General features: G+C 44.4%; 1 long non-coding RNA gene across 1 annotated transcript in view; it reads right to left on the bottom strand.

Moving 5' to 3' along the window:
- Positions 1–437: 437 nt before the first annotated feature.
- Positions 438–15,689, bottom strand: part of LOC115074306 — a 175,093-nt gene continuing 159,841 nt past the window's right edge. Inside the window, exons 2-4 of the long non-coding RNA XR_003852216.1 lie at positions 1,977–2,102; positions 1,248–1,482; positions 438–670 (exon numbers count right to left, since the gene is read on the bottom strand). This is a non-coding gene — a long non-coding RNA (uncharacterized LOC115074306). The remainder of the gene's footprint in view (positions 671–1,247; positions 1,483–1,976; positions 2,103–15,689) is intronic.

Here is a 15,689-nt window from a genome sequence, read left to right as displayed (position 1 = left end):
TGAGGTCTTAATTTTTCATTTTTTTTTAATCACATTTTTTTCTATCTTGGTTCCCTCCAATAGTGGGCTGACAGATGTTGTTTTATGAAATATTTTTATTTCCTCTTTTCTGACATACATATTGCCTGAAAAACAATGTGCATAGTTTTGAGAATCCATAACTGTGTGTGTTGTTGTCCCCAACCTAACCCTGTTTTTGCTCCCGTGTACTTTTCCTGTAGGTAAATGTATGCAGGTTGCAGATCCCCACACATACTTTTACTACATACACAGATAAATGACTTTTTGAAAATTGCCCTCAAAATATATACATAGATTTATAAAATTATTTTTCAGAGTATGAAAACCATGTGACTGAAGACAGATGAAGAATGATGATCATTTATTCCTTTATTTATTTAAAAATATTTATAAGCCATCTATAACAAATTTATCAAGCTAAGCAGGACACATAAAATAAATTAACAATAACAGAAATTAAAACAAGTAAAACATTTAAATATTTAAATAAAACAGAAAACCTAAAAAGCAACAGAATGACACGACACAGTAGGAAACGCTTTATCAAACCTTAAAATGTCTTCTGCTGTGTTTAATGATTGCAGAAAACCATTCCTGATCTTTCTTGAGTCATTCTTAGGAAAACCACACATGAACAACTGTGACGCTCCTGTTACCAAGAAAGAAAGTGTCGCATTACCAGATGTCCAATAACTGTTCTGATTTATTTATTTTTTTATTTATTAAAGGCTTTTATATACCGACTTTCTTGATACAAATCAAATCAACTCGGTTTACATCGAACTAAGCAGTAACTATAACCAACCAATCAACAAGAGATAATTTGAAGGAGTATAAAGTTACATTATAACAAGGATGCCTTAACTGGGAGTAGGAAATAAGAAAGGGAGAACAAAGATAGAGTACAATATACAAGAGAGTATGGGAGGGAGGCAAGGAGCCGTCCTCATGATAACTTGTAAGCGTGATTTAGCGTTTATTTATTTACATAATTGCTGGAACATTTATTCTTCAATGAAGAATTCTTCATTGAAGAACATTTATTCTTCAATGGCCAGAACTGTTATTTATTTATTTAATTTAAGTTCATGCCTTGCACAACTTACATACAAGAACCAGTGATTCAGAGGAAGGTACTCCTTCAGCAAGAAATCTAACATTCGAGAAAGCTTTTCAAGTAACAGTATAGGACAAAATTTAAAAATGTATTCCTACAATCCAGCTACCTCCTGCTTATAAACTCTGGATTCTCATGAGGAACAGGGTACGTCAAAGTCTTCAATAAATCCATGTGCGGAGTGGCTCTGAAGTATAGTAATCCCAAACTTTCTTTTTGCTTGGCCCACAACACTCAAATTTTCAAAACGTTTCAATAAAAAAATTGTAGGCGACATCTTTTTCCTTGGACTAACACAATCCATTTCCAACTAGCTTTGACAAGATACAACTTCCTTTATTAAGCTGAAACAAAAGGAGAGAGAGAGAGAGTGACAAGCCCAGCCCCCTTTCATGATGATATAGAGTTTACAGGAGTAAGCAAGTTGGTATTAGGTAGAGTGTATGGATGGATGGCACCACAAATACAGAGCCATTTGTCTTGATCCAGCGGCTTCCTCCTGCTCGTTTGGACTTCCAGATGAATCAGACCTGCTGATATAAGCCTATTTTGTTTTTCCTCCAGCCCTCCCCTTACTGTGGTCCACTCATTATGGTGACAGTTCTTGGCCGGGAGCCGTGCACCAGGACGCCTTCAGGAAAGACTTTAATCATGGGCCTTAAATCTGGCCACTAGATGTCACCGGTGCACGAGCACTATGACTCCCTCTTCCTGCAGGGGCTGTGAATGACACTGAGAGATTTTGTTTCAGATCTCATTTGAAATCTTTCGCCGAACACAGGACTGTCATGTGACCATGTTTTTGTCCATCTTCCTTTTTTTTTTTTTTTTAACTTACATTCTGGTGAAAACTCTGGCATTTGTAGTCCTGCTGCTGTTATCCGAAATCCACACTGCAGGTACCAAAATCATTGGAAGAGGGGCAAGAAGCAGCTCCAAATCCAGGTCTGATCTAGAGCTGCTCCTGAAAAAAAAGAAAAACAAGCAGTTCTGCTAAGATTCCCACTTATTTTGTTTCAACTAAAAGCTTCAGCATCATGTACAGTGGGTAATTAGTAGGAAATGAATGGATTAAATCTAAGAGGAATTATGATTAAGAAGTAGGGTGGTGATAGTCTCATTGACCACCAAATTTTTATGAATGTCCCTTCACTATTATTACTGATTTGTAAAGTGTGGTGAAGTTTATGTAAAAAACAGGACCGGAGGAAAATATTCCCTTATTAATTATCTATAGTTACCTGGCCAGCCAGTTATTAGACCCTCACATATGGCATATCCCTTACGGCTCTGATTTTGCCATTTTAACTACCCAATAATGTTTCAGTCCATGTCTTCTGACTCATCGCAATAGTAATGCAATAATAAACTAAGATTATGTATCACTTTTCATCCAAACAAGATCCTCAGCATATTTTGTATTTTAATGCTTCAGAAACATGCATGCTGCACATATCTAGCTTTTCCAGGGTGAAGGAACAATGTTAATTGTTACCCACAGGTGAACTAAGTGGCAAAATTCTGGGCGTGGCAAAATCCTGAGGCCTGGAATCGCAGGCAGGGTGCATCCATCCAGGGGCTGAAAACGAGGAACAGGCCTGGGGAAGGGGCTGCTGGTCGAGCCCCTGCCCCGTCAGAGGCTGAAGAAGGCAGGAAGGCACACATTAGAAGGGGGAAGACAGAAGGAAATTAATGCTGAGTAAATGTGGAGGGGTAGGTGTTGAAAGGCAAGAAAGTGCGCAGGATGGGTGGTGGGGTGGCGAGAGAGTGTGTGTGTGTGTGTGGAGAGCGGGTGAAGGTGCGGTGAAGAGACAGGAATGCCGGCACTGCAGAAAGAGGTTACAGAGCCTGGGATAATGCCATGTGGTAGGCAATGGTGTGGGAGGGTTGAGAAATGCTCTGGAGGCGGCGGGAAGAGAAGATGCCAGGCAGCGGGGGAAGAGAAAGGGGACGCTGGGCACTACGGGCAGGTGGCAAAGAGAGTGAGATGCTAGGCAAAGGACGATGGGGAATTCTGGGCAGAGGGGGAGGGAAGAGATCAAGGGTGGGGACCGTGCCAGATCCAATACCACCAAGAAGAGTTGCTAGAGTTGCTGCCAGAAGGTGAGTAAGGGGTGTGGGAGGGGTTGCAAGATCATAGGTTTTCCTAAATCGCCTGATACCTTTACTCCAGCCATGAGTACCAATATTGGGCTTCCGCAGTACCACCTGCGCTCCCTTCAGTTGTTGCAGAATTCAGCAGCATGGCTGGTGCTGATGCCTCAGAAGGGACAGGACCACATTTCACCTTTGTTAAAAGAGCTCCATTGGTTACCCGTTCTGCAAAGGATTACATTTAAAGTTCTTACTTTGATGTTTAAATACCAGCTGGAAGGAGCTCCTGTGTATTTGGCTGGGTTGTTTATTAAATATGTTCCCAGACGTTCTCTGCGCTCTGGGCAACTAAATTTATTTGATGACCCTGGAGTAAAAGAAGTAATGATTATGAGAGACCGGTAACCGAGCTCTGTCAATTGTTGGCCCTGAGTTATGGACTGCCTTACCAGATGAGCTACGGTTTTTCACAGATTTTAGGATTTTTAGAAAGAAGCTAAAATGTCTACTCTTTCAGAAAGCGTTTTTATAAAATATTTTGGCAGATGTTGATGTCCTTTTAGACTGATGTAATTGGTTATTAATGTTTGTTTTTAACCTTTGTATTTATGTTTTTGTTTTTTTTTTTTATCTGCTAAGCATAACACAGTTTTATTGGCAGACTATAAGTATTTTTAATAACTAAATAAATAAAATAAGTAAACTGAGGCAAATAAAGAGCAGGATTCACTAAGATTTTTTTTTCAGAGACACAGAATGGGATAATAACCCTAGTGAATCAGGCTCAACGTGACTTACCAAGGTCATGGAAACAGGGAGACAGTGGACATGAATTTGTGTTCCTTTCACTCTAACCCAACTCAGTGTTCAGACTATCCATAATAAATAAATATGCATGAGCTATATATTTCTATATACTGAACCTAAGAACAGGTTGCTGTTTGGAATTCATGCATATTCTTTACCTTGAAAGTCAAATCAGCGAGGGTGCTCTTGTGAACTGATTAAGAACCACGAATCTAGCAGCTAAACCTCCCTGCCTCCCTGGAGGATCCTATTCCTGCCATTGCCAGTCTGATTGCACGTCATGGTGGGGCTCTGATAAATTACCTGGGGGTTCCACAAATCACCAGCATGCGGTGGGATAACGGTTAGACATGCCAGAAGTGGACCATGTTCCCTTGATGGCTTCAGTTTATCATAGGCTGGCAACACCATGAGGAATCACTGCCTGATTTGAATTTAGGATTTACGATGGTGCAAAGTGGGTACTGTATGTGCAGCATGTTGTTTTTTTAGAATAATTGGTCTAAACAATCAGTTTTAAAGAGCAGCTTCAGGCAAATACTTGCTATGCACTCCCTTAGCACAGGTAGCTTCTTAATGTGCTAGGCGCGGTTTGGGCTTTTTTTTTTTTTCAAGAAACAAAATGCAATTGTGTTGATGAAGACAAGCTTCTTGATGCCAAAAGTTAATGATTGCAATTAGCAATGATTTATACACATAACTATTTCCTTAGCTAATGCATCACATACTGCACAGGACGCACAGGGCTGTGCATCTCACAGCTCTGAAGCAATCCACGATGTTCTTTTTATTTTATGATATTTTATATGGATATTTTCGATGAGCATGGATGTGTCCACCTTTTTTGTTCCCCTTTTGCCCTGTGATTAGTAAATACAGGGAGGGGGAGGTGATTTATCAAAATCTTTCTCTAGTGCAACATTTGGCCCAGATTTACTGATGAAAATATTCCTGTCTTTTCAATGGGGAAATATGCCAGCACAACGCTGGAGTATTTCTTGCACTGCTACAGAAATGGAAGAAACTCTTGAATAAACCTTCTGTCTCACTCCACACACCCACAGTTTTCTGCGATTTTTCTGTAATTTCATTTCATTTTCAATGATTTTATAACAAATCTTTGATGGATGAAGTCAGCCATTTGATGAATGTCAGAAAGATATTTAAAGACTGACAATATCTATTATGTCTTTTAGCAGAATAAAGATCTCAGTTGCAGTGATGGGGCCAGCTCAATGACTCAGGTCTCTGTGCTCTGTACTGCAGCACATGGGAACTGGGTATGGACCCCTGTCCGAGGAAGCTGGTTAGGCCTGGGCATGGTACAGAGGTGGCATGCTCAGGTCGGGGGAGGAATGGAGTACATGATAACCTCAGGCAGGCACTTAACCCCAAAGTTACCACAGAGGGAAGACAGCTGCTGTTATAGTGGTGGTCCTTACTGGCCAACCGGCAACACTGAGTGTGCACCCTGGTGGAGGTGTACTTCCAGCTCTGGAGTTGGCAAGTGCACGGGAGAAGGGTGGGAGCAGCACAGCCCACTAAAGGCACAAAAGAGAAAACCCTCCAATAAAAGAAGATGCAAGGGTAAAACTGCTGATTCATTGGGCTCATACTGAAGTTAGCAATTATTGGCTGTGATGACGAGTATGATTTCTATGCTAGTAAGAGACATATGCTGTCAATAGTGTCTCTTACTGTATAAGAGTGTCACTAATGTCCGTCTAGTGCACAGTCCAAGAAATGAATGATGCAGCTAATGTGCAAGCATGACAATCTTATATAATTAGAAATACCTTCAATGGTATTTATTTTATTTCAAAGCACTTATGAATTATGCATCGGGAAGTTCTCTGTAATAAAGTCTGAAAAAGTGCTACAGGGAAATATTCCCTTTCTGATCTGCCATGGAAAGATCCATTTGCTGTGTACTGGTGCTGTACCAGAATTATAAGGGGTGGGGATGGGGGAGAAAGAGGAGAAAAGGGTGGGTCAGACAACCAAGTCATTTCATTGGCTGAATACCACCCCCTATTTCTCTAAAATCAACAAAGGGGTAACCTCTGCACCAAAGGCACAGCATAATATAATACAATTGAATGCACTCTCCAAATATATTTCTAGATGCTTACCCCTTCAGGTGTGTTATAAAATGTTTGCCTAGTGGATGATATCATTATGTAACTATATGAAAACCAATTTACAAAAGTTATTACTATGTTATCAGCTGTGTGTGAGTTTCTGGCATCTCAACAGCAATACTGTACAGCTTAAAGCACGAGAGAAGGAGCTGCTGTATAGTTTCTGCCCTGCGCTAATGTTTGGGTTCTTGCCAGGTACTTGTGACTTGGATTGGCCGCTGCTGGAGACAGGATACTGGGCTTGATGGACCCCTGGTCTGACCCAGTAGGGCAAGCCTTATGTTCTTATGTTCTATGCAGAGCTCATAGCTTGATCACATAACGGATCTCCATTAACAACTGAGCACTGGTGCATCTGAGATCTCTTGCTAGCATTGGGTGTGCAGGTCAGCAAAAAGTCCAGGGCCTGGTGTATTCTGGGAAGTTGAAGATTAGTTGTTGGGAGTCATGGACACTTGGTTGCAAACCTAAACTTCTGATGACATGGCTAAAGACATGACTTTTCGAACAAGCCTTTACTTAACTCCCCACCCCTCCCTCAATCTAACACACAAATTAAATCCACCTGCATATAGTTCCTGTTGTTACTTATTTATTGACTGATTCATATTGTTGTAACTTAATCTTGGCTCTCCCTCCTAAATTCTTTTCTCTCTATGACACTAATTTATAACCTTTTCTCTGTTATTGGTTTTTGCAATTATTTATAATGTTCATTGTAACTTTTGCTCCTTTCTCTCTCCATTTTTGCTATTTGTTTACTGTAAACTGATGTGATATATATATGAACACCGGTATATAAAAGCATTAAATAAATAAAAAAAAAAAATACCCAATGAGCAGGTCCATCTTATTGGCTTTTATATTTTTTACATTCTGTATGACATTACATCACAGTATGATCCTGGGCATCACACTTCCTGTTTGGATAAACTGAACAACACGAGTGTTACCTGGTATTTTCCCACATGTTCCCAAGTTTATGAATATGGAATACACACTTAGGAACCATGCAAAATCTTAGTACCTGACACAAGATAATTTTGAATGCCATAGACAAATGTGATGTTTTTCAAACTATAAGCAGCAGTGAGCTGGAGGGGGATCTGTAGGATCTCTGCTAAATTATTTTCAAAAAATAAAGGACCTGAGTGGATTAGCATTGGCAGTGGAGATCTTTATTAATAAATTAACCACTGTAAATCTGTAAATATGATTGCTGTAACTTTAAAATAATGTATGCACTTCTATTTTGCTGTTTTACTTCATGGGATCATGATGTTCATTTCATCTGTAACTTTTTTTTGCAGCTCTTATAGAACTCACCTTTAAAGGCTTGTGTCTTGACCCACATTGTGGTAGCCAATATCTCTAACTATGAACATATACTTCTGTGCAGAGAACAGAACTCTAAATATCAGCATGCAGTGGATTTGGAATTTGCAAAGCTTTAGGAGTACATTTTCAAAGGGGTTTTGTGCACAAAAATACATTGTATATGTGTGTACATTCAATGCACATGTAGCCAGTTCCCTGTTTGGGTGGTTTAGTCACATCCAAGAATGATATGGGTCCGGGTCGAAGTCTGGATGGGGAGAAAGAAAAGTGTTTCGGGGCTACTGGCGCTATAAGGCACATGCACAGTCACAACTCAGATTATCTCCAGAAGGTGCCAAACTGTGCAGAGAAGGAGCAAGGAAGCCAAAACCAACAAGAGAGGCAAATACCAAGATTCAAAGCAGTGTCCATCCATACAGCTGTTCTTGCACTGGGAGTAGCAGAAACAATCAAACGCGAGTCCAAAAATGGTGTTCAAAATAAAGTCTTTACTGCAACTTAAAGAAAAGGATCCAAGCCAGAATCACAAAAATCAAACTCGGCATACAACCAGGGCCGGCACTTCCACGAGGCAACCTAGGCAGTTGCCTAGAGCACCAACCATGAGGGGGATGGCAAATAGTCACATGGTCTGCAAGTGGAACCCCATCCTTCTCGCAGCCAAAATTAGGAAGGAGGCTTGTTAGGGCCACTAGTGGAACCCATCCTGCTTGCAGCCGAAGATAGGCCCAGCAGGCCATGAGGGGAGCCCATCCAACTTATGACAGAAGACAGCGAGAGGCCTGGCAGGGTCTGCAAGTGAAACCCATCTCACCCATGGTAGAAGACAGAGAATAGAGAGGGCGGGGAGAGCTGGTAGAGCAGAAAAAAGAAGAAGGAGAGGCCCAGAATGAGGGCCCAAGAGAGCCTGTGAGCAAGAGAGAGAGCCTGGAAAGGGGTGTACATGCCAGAGTTCCTTTACCTTGTCTCGGAGCCACCAGTCAATCCGAGTGGCTAAGGATATCAATTCTTCCAGCGAGTCAGGTGTCTGACGAGCAGCCAGCTCGTCCTTCACACGGGTGTCCAGGCCTCTGCAAAAGAGTGTCTTCAAACATCTGGGTCCCAGCAAAGTTCTGCTGCAAGAGTTTTAAATTCAATGGCAAATTCCGCCAGAGATCTGTTGCCTTGCTTCAAGTCCACCAAAGCAAATCCAGCAACAGACATACGAGCAGGGTCATCAAAAACGGATTTAAACAAGTCCCTAAATCCTTCTATGTCCTGCAAGACAGGGTCCTTGCGTTCCCACAAGGTAGAAGCCCACGACAAGGCTCTCCCATCCAAGTAAGACAGAATGTAGCTGGTCTTAGAGAGGCCCGTGGGAAATAATGAAGGTTGTAAAGTGAAATATAAGCTGCACTGGTTCAAGAAGCCTCGAGTCTTCTGGAGTTCTCCGGAGAATCGAACAGGCACCGCCAGTGAAACAGCTGACTTGAAAGTTACCTCTGGTAACTGGACTTCTTGTATAGAAGCTGGGCTTTATGTCTTCTGAGTATGAAGACATACTGGTGAAAAGCTGCAGTAAGTTTCTCCAAAGTTTCTTGCTGTTCTGAAAGGCATTGAGCCAAGCCCAGAATAGCCTGCAAGGCAGAAAGATGAGCCAGGTCCATGGGCCACAAACATCCAATACTTTTAGCTGAATCCCCAGGAGTACTTCTTCTCCAAATGCTTCTCTTGACACTGAAGTAGTTCTCCATTTTTTACCAGATTCACAGAAGTTAGTCTCTCCAATCTTCTCCAATACTTTTCAGCCAGATTCACTGGAGTTAGTCTCTCCAATCTTCTCCAATACTTTTTAGCCGGATTCACTAGAGTTGACTCCCCAATCTTTTCCAATACTAGTTAGCCGGATTCACTGGAGTTAGCAATCTGTTATTGCTCACCCTGCCAGGAGGGCGGAGTTAGCAATCTATTAGGTTTCAGCTCCTCTGGGAGGAGGAGTTAGCAGACTGTTGTGGCTCAACCTGCCAGGAGGGTGGAGTTAGCTCTCTGTATCGACTAGCTCCTCCGAGGGGAGGAGTTGGCAGTCTGATATGGCTAACCCCGCCAGGAGGGCTGAGTCGATACGGATCAGGTTGTAAGCCCTTCGGAGATCCAACTTGGAGAAGATCCTCACACCTTGCAGCCGATCGAAGAGCTCGGAGATGAGAGGCAAGGGGTAACGGTCCTTGACCATTATGGCATTCAGGCCCCGGTAGTCAATGCAAGGGCGAAGGCTTCCATCCTTCTTTCCTACGAAAAGAACTCGGCCCCTGCTGGGGACGTTGACTTCCGAATGAAGCCCCTCTCCAGGTTCTCTTTGATGTACTCCGTCATGGCCTGCGTCTCCACAGGTGAGAGGACATAGGTGCGGCCCCGAGGAGGTTCAGTGCCAGGGAGGAGGTTGATGGCGCAATCGAATGATTGATGAGGTGGAAGTATCTCGGCCTTTTGCGTAGAGAAAACGTCCGAGTATGAGGCATAGGAGGCCGGCAGGCCCTGAAGATTGGTGGAGGCAATGGAACAGGAAACTGGAGTCACTGATTGGAGGCAATTGCCGTGACAATTCGGCCCCCAGCGAGATAGCTGCAAGGTCCTCCAGTTGAACTGAGGAGCGTGCTCCTGAAGCCAGGGAAGGCCCAGGATGAGCGGATGTATGGAATACTCCAACACATAGAATGGCATCTGCTCCCGATGAAGGATCCCAACCCTCAACTGGACGGGAACCGTGGTGTGTGTCACATGTTCCAGAAGAGGTTTACCTTGGATCGAGGAGATGACTAAAGGAGCTGAAAGACGGATTTGTGGGATCTTTAGGTGTTCCACCAGGCTCTTCATAATGAAATTGCCGGCAGCGCCGGAGTCCACCAGGGCTAATGTGTGGAACTCACCATCCGCAGACGTTAACGCCACTGGTAGCGTTAGTGGAGGTGCAGGTGAAGTACGGCCCAGGAAGAACCCTCCCTCAGGTTCTGGGCCCAAAGAGTTTCCCGGCCGTGTTGGGCATGTGGCTATTTGATGGCCCGCTGTGCCGCAATAAAAACAAAATCCTTCCTTAATTCGCCGCCGGCGCTCTTGTAGAGACACTCTCACATGACCCAATTCCATGGGCTCTTCGGTCGGCGTTCGAGGGGCTCTCACTTCAGCCTTGGGAGCAGGCGAGGGTCTCCTTCCTGCCTTCCCTTCCGGAAGACAAAAAGTATACGACAATCCATGCGATTGGCTAAATCTATTAGGCCATCGAGATCGTCCGGGAGTTCCCTTGCTGCAAGTCCATCCTGAAGGCGGGGGGCTAGCCCCTCCAGGAAGATTCCATGGAGGCAATCCTCCCTCCAGTCTAACTCTGTGGCCAATGTACGGAATTCTGTGGTGTACTCGGCCACTGTCCAAGTACCCTGCCGCAACTGGAGTAGTTCTGAGACAGCAGTGGATTTGTGGACAGGCTCGTCAAACGTTTGCTGAAAGGCGGACAAAAACTGATCCAGACTTCCAAACATCAGGTGTCTTCTTTCCCATAGGTGAGAGGCCCAGATCAAGGGTTTCCCGATGAGCAAGGTCATAATATAAGTAGTCTTGACCAAGTCGTTTGGGAACTGCGCAGGCAATAAAGAAAAGCGGACCTGGCACTGGCTGAGGAATCCCCGACACAACTTTGCATCTCCGGCGTATCGAGAGGGCGCCGGGAGTTGCGTGGGAATACCCTGACCAAGATCGCCCACGGTGGCCTGCATGGGGCCTTGCTGAGTAGAGCAGCCCCCTTGAGCCACGGGCGGGGACGGCAGCGTGGGGTTCATGGACCTTAATGTCTCAAGGCATTGGTTCAGGCCCTCCACAGCAGAGACAAGGGCATCCAGGGTCTTTTCTGGTCCTTCAGATGCTGGGCCATTCCAGGAATGGCCTGGCAGGCAGATACCTCCGCCGGATCCATGGACTTGGCAATCTGTTATGCTCAGGCTTATGGACCCTTGGGCCAACGGGAGGATGGTATACCTTAGGAGGAAGATCCGTAGGTTCTCCTGTCGGGCAGCAAAGCAGGACAGAAGATGCGACCAGCTGACCCTCGGCACTGGAGACTGAGATGACTGTGGAGGCAGACGAAGAGTCGTGACGTCAAGGAGAGGAACTGAGTCTTCACCACTGGAAGTCCGTGGTCCCCCCAGGAGGAGCCCGTAGGGACCCGGACCACTGGGGCTTAGGTGGACCTTTGAGAGGTCAAGGAGTCGAGAGTTCGGTGCAAGGGCTAACTGGAGCTTCACCCCTGAAAGCCCACGGTCCCCCCCGGGAGGAGCCCGTAGGGACCCGGGCTGCTGGGACTTAGGTGGGCCCTTGGAGACAATGGTCCAGAGGAAGTCCGAGGTCAAGTGCCAGAGGGTCGTCGCTTACCAGTCCGAGGTCTTACACCAAGGGATCGCCGCTTGCCAGTCCGAAGTCACACACCAGGAATCACCGCTAGCCAGTCTGAAGTCACACACCAGGAATCACTGCTAGCCAATCCAAAGTCAGGAACCAGGAACACCAAGACAAGACAGGAACCAGGAACAAGGATCCGAAGTACAGGAACTCACCGAAGCAAGAAGACTTAAACAGCTCTACAAGAGACGTTGCCAAGTCGAGGAATGAGCAGAGGAAGCCTCCTTTTATACGTCCTCTGCTCTGGCTCATAGGGAACAGCTGTGTGTCATTAAAGGGATCAGGTCACTTTAAATCTGATAAGGAGGCGCGGCCTCACGCCTAAAGATGGCGGCGGCCATCTTGGATTTCCTCCATGGAGGAAACGCTGCTGGACGCCGCGAGGGAGGAGCAGGATGGCTTCCCACCCGGCGACCATCACTGGGGCCCGTGCCAGAGCGACAGGCATAGGATCACGGGCTTCCCCGGAGCTCCCGCAGTGGGCCGCCGTCGCGGGCATGGTAGGGGACCGCGGTCGTGGCCTTCCTCGGCCGTGGAACACAACAACAACTGATCTATCTGCAGAGGCCCTGCCAAGCCTCCCTCATGATCCGGGTGTTCCTCCGCACTCCCTGGATGAGGAATAGCTGATCCTCATTCCTTATAGGGAGGGAGGCCAGCCTGTCCCCCCATCTCTGGCCAAAAGGTTGGGGTGTTGCCAGAGGTGGGTGCTATTTTGGAATGGACCTGCCCCAGCAAAACTGAAAGTGCGTGTGCACATGAAAGAGTACATGCGTATTATAGTTCTTGAGTACGTGCAAAATATTGCATGTACTGAAAAAGCCTGCATGTACTCTAGGGAGCAGAGATATGTATATTTTAAAACCTATGCAGATGAGTCTATACGGGTTCTAAAATATTAGAACAATTCTCCACGGACCCCTTTATTTTTTATTTATTTATTTAAGGCTTTTTTATACCGAAGATCATGTACAAGTACATATCGCTTCGGTTTACAGAGAACCAACAATAGGAAATTACACATATATATAGATTTATGATGTATACTAGATGGGGCTGTGCAGAGAAGTTTGAAACTTGGGTTCATAGGGCATGCCGCTGGAGAAACATTTCCCAGTATCTGCTCTTCTCTAAGCCTCAGGATACTGGAGGCCTGAAGGAAAATATTCCCTTACAGATAACTAAAAGACCCAGTGTATTGCTGGGGAATGCACAAATTCCTCTTCAAGACACAGAAAAATCTGCTAAACTCCTGTAGAAAGCAGAGGAGGCCTCAGTAATAATGAGTGCTGGGTGTGGGGGTAGAAGAAAAATAAATAGGACCTAGTGATCTTGAACTTTGCTAAGATCTGACATTTATTAAAGATGTGCCTTGGTGTGTCAATGGCTCTTTGAAATGTTCTTCCAGATAACATCACCATAATTCCATGATTATCTGAATGAATGTATCTACTTGAAAAGTAGTAAATTTGAAACAGTCACTTAGCAGTTCCTCCCCAAAAAGACAAAAACTGATTGTCACTTCCCAGCATTGTTAGAATCTTTTTTTTTTTATTTTATTTTATTAAGGGTGGACTACTCGTTCTATGGAGTGACATCCAGCATTATTTTCCTAGTCAACTTGTCCTCTAAACCTTTGATAAATGAGCTAAATGGAAAGCAAATACTCACTCCCATGCAATTATCATATTTTCCCTTTCAGGCAAATCCTGCAGATTGTTTTTCTACCTTTTCTGTTGTCCTATAAATTCACCATGGATGAGTCATGTTAGTCTATTTCCAGCTGTAGTTCACCAACACACAGTGTCTGCAGGGCTGGTGCAAGCATATTTGGCATGTTAGGCAAACCTTGGGTCATTTACCCACCCCCCACCCCAGCTGGTGGCAGTGGCTCTGGTACAGCTCCCTTCTGGACCTCATGCTGGCAGGGTTTCCCCCCCCCCCCCCCCCCAAATCTTGTCGCTCTAGGCAACTGCTTAGTTTGCCCTGCGGTGTCCCTATCAGAAAATGGTCCTTTGGGGTTCTCCAAAGCTCAGTCATAACAACATTTGTAGGCTGGTCCAATATAAGGTATCTCAGCCTGCAATGAAGCCTTGCTGGATTGTTGTTTTCTGCATATGCTTTTCTACCTTTGGGGAGGCTTGTCTTTCACTTTTAAATGTAGCCCCATCCCAGTCAGCTATGGGGCACAGGGGCGCACGGGGGAGGTTCACGGACCACACAAGACCCCATAACCTCACAGGATTCCTGCACAGAGGGGAAAAAAAAGTCTTTTCAAGGCTTTTAGGGTTTTGTCTCTCTCTGGGGCTCTTCTGCACACCAGTCACACCAAAAATCACTCTTCACTGCAGTTCTGTTGTTAAAAAATACAAGTCTTTACTGCAGGAACCCAATCAAGTCCAACAGTACTCTAGAGATTAGTGCATCATATTGCACACAAAGAACAAAAATACAAAAACACAAATCTCATTCTCTTTCATACATTCCTTCCCACAAAGGTAAGCTCTTCGGGATGGCACCTTCCACCTTAGGCAATCCCAGTACCTTTTGGGTATTGCAGATCTTCTCAGTTCCTTTCTCTCTTCTCTTCAATGAGCTTCTGGTTGATTTCCTTACCCTGTCAACACGCTGTGGATTTTCCTAGGACTCTTTGGTGCACCCATCCAGCAGAGTCTGTGGAATCCTTTTCCTTAAGGGCTCCTCAGACTCTGAAACTTTCTCAGGAATATTTCTTCACTCCTGGAATTCTTCCTCTCAGTAGGGCCTGGCCTTCCTTGAGCAGGATCGCACTCTCCTCCTCAGACCTTCCCTGTGGAGGGATAAGACCTATGCAGTGTCCTCCACAACTTGCTCCCTCAGCCCCGCTCTGATTGATTCTTGACCCCCCCTATGTCGCATGTCACAGGAGTTTTATTAACCTATAGAACCCTCCTGATGGGGAGTGATACACTGACCTCACACACAGGGGCAGGGTCTGGATGGAGACCTCTGACTCACGCTGCTGGCAGGATGGCCTGTTGAGGCTACAATTGCAATACCAATCATTGCTAGTAAGGAGCAGATTTTGGCGTTCCCTTACATACTTGTTTGTATGTTATGGTTACGCAGTATTAATGACTGAATGGTAGGCTAATTAAAGTTTCAGACAAGCCTCTTCATTACGTTATCCTTGTTCATTACTCTGTAGTACAAATGGACATCAGTACACTTCAGGCCTGATTCATTAAGGACTTTTCCCATGGACAAGAATGATTATTCATCCTTTCAAATAATACTAAAACAAAGGGATACTCCATGACTAATGAAAGATTTAAAACTCTTCAAAAAAGGTTTAAAAACTTGGCTCTTCAAAAAAGCCTTTCACAGTGAAGCCGATGAATAAGAACACCCACACACAGCTGAAAGTCACCCAAAAGCATAATTGCTTACTTTATTATTTTCATCACAGTTAAGTATTAAATTAAGAGGACAGTACAGAATATATATGATTTTCCTATTATTCATATAAATGGAAATTCCAACCCACTCTCCACTTGGTGTATATTATTGAAACATGTAACCGAAAACTTTTTTTTGGCACCTTCTGGATAATTTATAAACCAAACTTATTTTGTGCCTAATTGTAAACCGTTGTGATGGTGCATTACTAAACGACGGTATAGAAAAGTTTTAAAATAAAAATAAATAAATAAATGAATGAATGAATAAATTAACAACCAGCAGATTCAAAACAGATCGTAGAAAGT

Source organism: Rhinatrema bivittatum, chromosome 12, assembly GCF_901001135.1.
Source record: "Rhinatrema bivittatum chromosome 12, aRhiBiv1.1, whole genome shotgun sequence".
In the NCBI taxonomy this organism is placed as follows: Eukaryota; Metazoa; Chordata; class Amphibia; order Gymnophiona; family Rhinatrematidae; genus Rhinatrema; species Rhinatrema bivittatum.
Note: the sequence above shows the minus strand (reverse complement) of the source record. Positions and strands in the feature narration are given on the sequence as shown.